Here is a 7,903-nt window from a genome sequence, read left to right on the forward strand (position 1 = left end):
TTATAATTTTAATGAAATAATTTGATTCATAAATCAATTCAATTGGAATGAAATAATTTCTTAACATTTTTCTCCATTCCCATCCAATTAACATTGAGAGAAAATGATTTGATTGTGATTGCTCAACTAGGAAATGCTTACATCTTAATTAATTTATGTAGAGAGTAACAATTCCATGTTCTACAAGCTACCAATAGCTGACTACGAACTGTAACAACAGTGTAACATACAACAGTTTTTAAGTTATAACAACGTAGCAAACTCTCTACGGTCCTTAACCACTTAAAAGATAACTGATAATAACTAACAATCATCTAACTGTCGTTATTATAAATAGCTAGTAATACCAATAACAACCATATTCATTCTAAGAACACATGATAAATTTATTATTAATGAAAGACTTTAAATTTTTTTATTGTTTTTATTTCTTACGATATCTTCTATTCTGACTAAGCTTCATTTAAGAGTTTGTTACTGGTCAATAAGTTTCAATTTGGTTAAATTTTTTTATTTAATAAATATAAAATAAATACATTAAAAACTTAAATTTTTTATATTTTTAATAAAAAATTCACAATTTATAATTTTAACTTATATTCTTAAAATACATGATAAATAAACCCTAATAATTAATCCAAATGGAATGACATTACGACTGCGTGGTTTGTCATTTTTTGGAGTCAAAAGTACAATAATAATACAAGGATTTTAGTTTTCCGACTATAAATGTTGAAAAATTAAAGCACCATATAGAGATGAAAATACAAAATAGAGACATAAAAAAAATTACGGATAAAGTATTATTTTAGTTCTTAAGTGTTTGGGTTGAATTCTAATTTTGTCTTTAATATTTTAGACATTTTATTTAAGTTTCAAAATTTTTAAATGTCTTATTTCAATTCCAAAATTTTTTTAACATGTTCGATGTTGCGTCACAAACAAATTTAATACAAACAATTTTCATATTAAAGAGCCAATAGTATATGATTTTGAGGAGAAAAAGTGTTATAAGAAAATTTTGGTAATATTTTTCTGACACATAAAAAAATATATGACTTAACTAATTAATAAATAGTAACGTTATTAACATAAGCGTCACATTTGAAACGTTAGAGATAAAATTAGAATTTAATCCGAATGTTAAGATGAAAATAATATTTTACCCAAAAACTATTTTATCCCTATCTATTCCTTGCCATGTAGACCAAATCCCCAAACCTTCTTCCACCACCATCCTGTCTGCTATTTCAACTGCACTATTCTTACAATAAGGGGAACATCTAAGTTATGGTGCATGCTACAGTGTCTATATATATTTGCCTAACTTATTAAAAAAAAATAAAAATTAATATTTAAATTAAAAAATATAAAAATAAATAATTTTTTAATATTTAAAATTTACCATAAAAAACAAATTTGATAATTTCGACACCAAAATTATAGGCACCACAAAATTTGCTTATAGTTGTAGTGCAAGAAATTTTAACACATCAAAAAAATAAATAAATAAAAGGGATTAGTAAATATGCACGCTCCTTCCATCAATGAAGTTAACATCCATAATCATGATTGTACTATAAATATACATATTAATTTTGACGATGTGACAAAGTAACTGAAAAGCCACTCATCACTTGATGAGTAGAAGCGGTTTGAGACATATGAAACCTAAAAAAAGTCCTTATTCACCAGAATCGTTCAATTAAATTAAAGAGGTTTCTTATCTCTCAAGTTAGTTGAACTCACTCGACTCCTTGTAGCTTTGAAGGCTTCAATTTCAATCCTATTGTTGTCAGTAACCCTGTTAGCACTTGCAAAAGGTTCCAATACTCGGCGTCTCGCCCTCCAGGCCCTGCAGTTCTGGATGGCGTTGAAGGAGGACCTTGCAAGGTTCTTGAAAGGCTATGCCAAGAGCGTGTTGATAACCGCCGTAAGTCACCGTGGTGTAAGTATCTTTTCTTTTTATATGGTTAATTAGAAATCCTTAATAGGTGGAGGATTTAATTGATGTGTGACGTGCCATGGGACCATGGATCAGCCAAATGCGATATCTAAATTGAACCATCGTTGCCTCTTTGATCTGATAATTAATGTCAATAGACAGATTCCATAATTATGCGTGGTCATTTCTCAAACTAATTATGTTCTTGTGCTCTTATTAATGTATTATTTTTATGATAAAACTGTTAGAACTTGTGAATGAAATTGAATTAAGTAAACTCAAAAATTGAAATTCTTATACTCATCAGTTTTTGCAGAAACTAATTATGTAAATTTTTTTTTTTGTTTCTAAAACTAGAAAGAAATAGAGAATGAAAGAAGAGAATAATGTCAGCATGTATCTTGATTTGATTTTCAAGTACCATAAAACTTACATTTAGTCTCCACTATATATATCAAATCGATCAACAGAGGTATCATTTCTGGTGATGGTTTTCAGTGGCTAAGAGAAGGGGGTTTGAATCTTAGCCCATTTTTTTACTTAATAACACTTGCTGGTCTTTGTAAAAATTTCTGGAGACTTTTTTATTTTTATCTCGTACCCAGCCACGAGACTTTTTTTTTATCTCGTCACTCGGCACGAGATGTTTTTCAATTTTATCTCCTGTGTAGCAGAAACAGAAATGGAGTAGAAGAGAGAGATAATTACACCAAGATATATCCTGGTTCAGCTGCTAAGTGCAATGCAGCCTACATCCAGTCTCCATCACAACAATGATGAAATTTCACTATAATCATCGATTACAAACACCAATTCTCCCTAGGAACTATCCTTCCTATCCGGGACAAATCCAGAATCTAACCCTAATCCTGAACTTAACTTGGTTACAGCCAAGCTTTCAACTGCTAAGTGCTAACCCAACTTGCAAGGGGATTCCCACAGAATCATGAAACATAACACAGATGTACAAAGGACCTCTAAGGACATCTATGACTTTTTCTTTTAATTTTGCACTCTCTGCCTTTTTTTGCTTTATAGCTTTTTCTTACAAACCTCACTGTTTTGTCTTTTTTCATGAGACTCAAGACAGACAAAATTAAACAGAAAAATTATAAAATGAAAACATTGAAGGAGAAGAACTTCTGTTAGCTTAGGTAGCTATGAGAACTCTGTGTCTTGCCCTCTCACTCCTTGCTTCAAGCCTTGGCTGTGCTCCCTTATATATAAGGGGAAGCCTCCACGGTTGAAACCAAATGAACCAAGCTAAACTTCTTCTTCTTCATGCAAAATCGGTTCGGCCAGAGAGAGAGGAGAAATAACCGAATGCTAAAACCCAACATGCAATTACCTCTGAGTCTTCTCTTTACACCAATCTTCATCAATCTGAGCCATCCAACTTGACTTACACCCCAAGAAGGACTCCTAGCCCTTGATGCTTCTTGATGTATGACAACTCCTCCTGCTCCACTTTTGCTTCCTTCTTCATGTAGCCACCCTACCTACCTTCTGTGATGAGTGAACACAAAAGCAGAGATGAGCCATCCCTCTGAGATCTTCTTCCTCTAACCGAAATCTTCTTCATCCATTTTTGGTATGGAGAAGTTGAGATCTCTTTAACAAATCTTACCATAAGTGATGAAAATCACAGCCACAGCATACTTTTTATTTTTTTTCTTGCCATCATTATAATGGTCTTGTTGCTTGCTTCTTCTTCTCTATGGTAGCTTGCCATAGCTTCCATGGTTTCTCTATTGAAATGACCGAAAGAGAAGAGAGATGAGAGAGAAGAGAGAGTTGAAAGAAAAGCAATTAAATGAATTTGAACAAAATAATTAAAAATGAGTTGATTTTACTTCCCTCTTTGCTGAGTAGCGTGCCTTCATTAAGGCCATCAATCAAATCAATAATAATTTTTCTCTCATGGTTCCCAATGTAAGTTAATTCAAGTTAATTGAATTTGAAATCCACTACATGATAGAAATGGAATCCATTGGAAACATAAGGCAAAACATTTGCTTTCTCTCACAATTGGTTTCAGATCAAGCATTGGGTGTCTAGCAAAAATTAATTTGGGCTAATAATTATAATCCAATCTGGCCCAATATTATAAAAATAATTCAGCCACTCATCATATATACTTGCATCAAGGCTAATGAATAAACCAATTGGGCTTATGTCACAATTTTTGGCCCAACTAACATAACCATGATTTCAGCCACCATAATCATAACAATTCAATACCAAGACTGAATATATTTTTGATACAATTAGCTTGTTATATTTTTCTTTTTTTTTCGGCCCAAATGCAAAAACTTGCATAGCAAAATTATTTAAAACAACATTTATAAATTGAAATCAAACTGATAATTTTGCAATTAATTATATTCATAATGTTTGATCATCACTAATTTAAATTAGAGTTTTCCAAACTCATCACCTGAGAATTTATACATGTCCGATCACCTTTACGTCGTAGGGTCAACAGAGTATCGAGTCTCAACTTGGAACACGTGGTGGCAAGCCACGGTACTTTACCCAGGAAAACTCGTATCTCAGATAAAAAAAGTGCAAAAGCCACATATTCATTTATTCATCATCATTTCCGCATTTCATTAACAATTCATATCAAATCAATCATCATTCAAGCCATAAGTCACTTTTCGTCAAACGTAAATTCCCCTTTTTAAAACACAGTCGTCCTCCACAACATCTTTCCAAAATATTTCAAAAACCACACCAATTTAAAAATCTCTTCTGAGAGATTGAAAATCATTCACCATAAAACAGGATTTGGTAATAAAAATTTCTCAGCAGAGTCTCAAACGTAAATTTTTCTTTTTAAAACACAGTCGTCCTCCACAACATCTTTCCAAAATATTTCAAAAACCACACCAATTTAAAAATCTCTTCTGAGAGATTGAAAATCATTCACCCTAAAATAGGATTTGGCAATAAAAATTTCTCAACAGAATCTCAAGACTTTAGGGGAGAATAACATAACTCATTTTCTCAAATTCGTTTAAAATCTGTAAAACTTTAACTTTCTTGATTTGAATAAATAAAAATAAAAATATAATTTAAGTCAAACCGAGTCATGTAATCAGTTACTCCAACCACATTCTCAAAATCTTTTCTTTTACTTAAACTAAAACCAATTTCAACCCCATGTTAAAAATCTGAAACGTTTCCAACGGCTCGTAAATCATTTTAGTTTTTCTAAACCATAATTTTAAAGGATACTTTAAACTTTTCTCAAAACCTTGTAAAAATAAGGTTTATCAATCAAGATTCAAGTTCTTTTAAAACCACTTAAACTCCTCCAATTGAACTCCTCAAGTTAATTTCAAAGACAAACCCTTTCACCTTTAAAATAGCTTAAAAACACAAGTTTCTTCTAACTGTCTTGCATCCAAAGGTAAAATCCTTTTCTTAAGAAACAAAGCTGAATCATAGTTCTCTTTTCAATAATTCATTTCGAAACACAATTCATCACCTTTGTAAATAGTTCAAGTAAAATAGTACAAGTCTTAAACTCATGACTTTCTAAATAACACTTCAAATAAAATCTTGGATTTTATAGAAATTTCGGCAACACCTCCCCTAAAACATGACTTTGCCACCCTTTCCGGGTCCCAACCAAACCACTCTGTAACCCTCTTTATCGGGTTCAAAACCAAATCAGTTCAAAATCAAGTTGTTTTCAAAAGTGCATCATTTTCAGATTTTAAGAATACCAATTCAAACTCAAATAAATTTCCAACCGGTTAAACTCGATTTCAAAGCTTTTATAAAATAACTTTAAAGAAGTATTTCAAGAACAGTCCGTTTCATAAAACCGTACAATAACCCAGCCAAACAAGCATTCATATTCATCCAAGACAACCAACAATACATAAGACTTATACAATCACTCAATGATACATTTTCTCACAGTAATATCCATATATAATAATTCCAATTCATAAAGTGTAGTTTTCTGAAAAGGCCCCTACGTATACCTCGACACGTTGAAACCACAACCCAAACGCGTCAACTGAATCTTTTCTCTTAACCCGAAATCACCGGCAGCTTCAACCACAGCTTCGCTCACTTCCGCAACAGCAGGAACAGCCTTATTCACAACATGAGGAGGTGGCTCCACGGACAGCAGTAGCGGCCTCCCCTCATCCCTGCGACGACTGTGTGACAGCCCTGAGCAGCGCAGCGGCGGCGAGCTCTCTCTCTCTCTCTCTCTCCCTCCCTCCCTCCCTCCCTCCCTCTCTTTGAGCAGCGGCGGCGACGGTGACAGTGACGCCCACCGCACCACCTTCCCTTCTCCTCCCTCACCCTCCTTCCGCGGTACCCCCTCCCTCTTACCCTTTCTTTCTTTTCTTTTTTCTTTCCTTACAGGAACCGTGTGTGTTGGGTTTGTTTTGTGTGTGTGTGTGTGTCCGTGTGGGGTGTGGGGATAGCTAGGGTTTCATTTAGGAAAAAGAGAAAAAATGTGTGTGTTAATTAGGATTAGGGTTTGTGTGTGAGAATTAGAGATTTTGGGGTTTAATTTGAAAACTAATTGAACCTTTAAAATTACTTTAAAATATTATTGGTTGTCTTAAATTGCTATTTTGTTTCTAATTAAATATTCTAATTGAAAATATAATACAATATATTAAAACCTTAATTTATTTCAAATCCAATTAATCAAAACTACCTTTAATTATCTTCAATAAAATAATTTATGAAATTAAATTTATAAATAAATATATAATTTGAAATTAGTTCATAATAACTTTTCAAAAGTTTTGGGTCTTACAATAACTATAACAAAAAAAATCTAAAATAAAGCATAAATTAAAAGAAAAAGAATTCAACTCAAGTGTTTTGAGATAACATTCTTGTATCACTCTCTTTTTCTTGTCTTCCAATGTTAAAGTGAAGCCAACTTTATAGATGCAGCTTGCTCTTCCAATTCTTGTTCATTGTCTCTTTCAATTTCGTGTATCTTCTTTCCATTGAAACTGTCTCCATTAGCATGCAATGCTTTTTTCATTTTACTCTACTAACTCCTTGTTTGAAGAGTTGTTCCATCAACTTTACTATCTTTAGATTTGTTGGATTCTTTGACATGCATAGCATTTCTATTTTTGTGCCATTATAACTGTTGTCTATTGCTCTTTATTTTTATTTTATTCTACCTAACTTTGCTAGTGATTTTTTGAATAATATTACCTTATTGATGTCCTTGGATCGGAGTAGTGATTTTTAGAGCCACAACTGTTCTATAATAGTGCCAAATATTTTTTTCTATAATAGTGCCAAATATTTTTTTCTATTTTTCTTCTTTTGTTCAAACCATGAATGTTTAAGAACCTTTTCTCTTAGCTTGTATATCCTAAACCATGTTTATTAAGAGTATTGGGCTGAAACCTTGACTTTGTGCACTAGAAGTCAGCTGAAGCAGCATGAACTTTGGACTTAATTAGAAGTGAACATTGAGCCAGCATCATTAGCACACACATTAAACAAACTTAAATTTTTAACTTAATACATTTTTGTCATCATTTATATAAATCCAAAATCAATCTATCTTAACTCAAAATTTTACCAACGACCTTAGATTTGATTGGTGGTTTAATAATTAAGCACGTCCAATCAAAAATGGATTAAGGGAAATAATTAAAGTACCCCATTTGTTTGCCAAAAGTTGAGGGCACCATCCATGCCAACATCAATGTGTCATTCTTTCTTAGGCTTCAAACAAATCTTCTCCTCTATATTTCATCGTCTTGCTCCCACATCAATAAAAAGTTTGCTTTGTAATTTTGTTGTCCTTTAAAGGGAAGCATATTACAACACATCTAAAGAGAGTAATAACGAAATGAGCACCAATTTATTTGTGTACTTTTTTATTATTATTTTTTAATATAATACAAAAATGATATATTTTTATAAGTTTTTTAAATATTTTTTTTATAAAGT

This window comes from Arachis ipaensis, chromosome B03, assembly GCF_000816755.2.
Source record: "Arachis ipaensis cultivar K30076 chromosome B03, Araip1.1, whole genome shotgun sequence".
NCBI classification, from domain to species: Eukaryota; Viridiplantae; Streptophyta; class Magnoliopsida; order Fabales; family Fabaceae; genus Arachis; species Arachis ipaensis.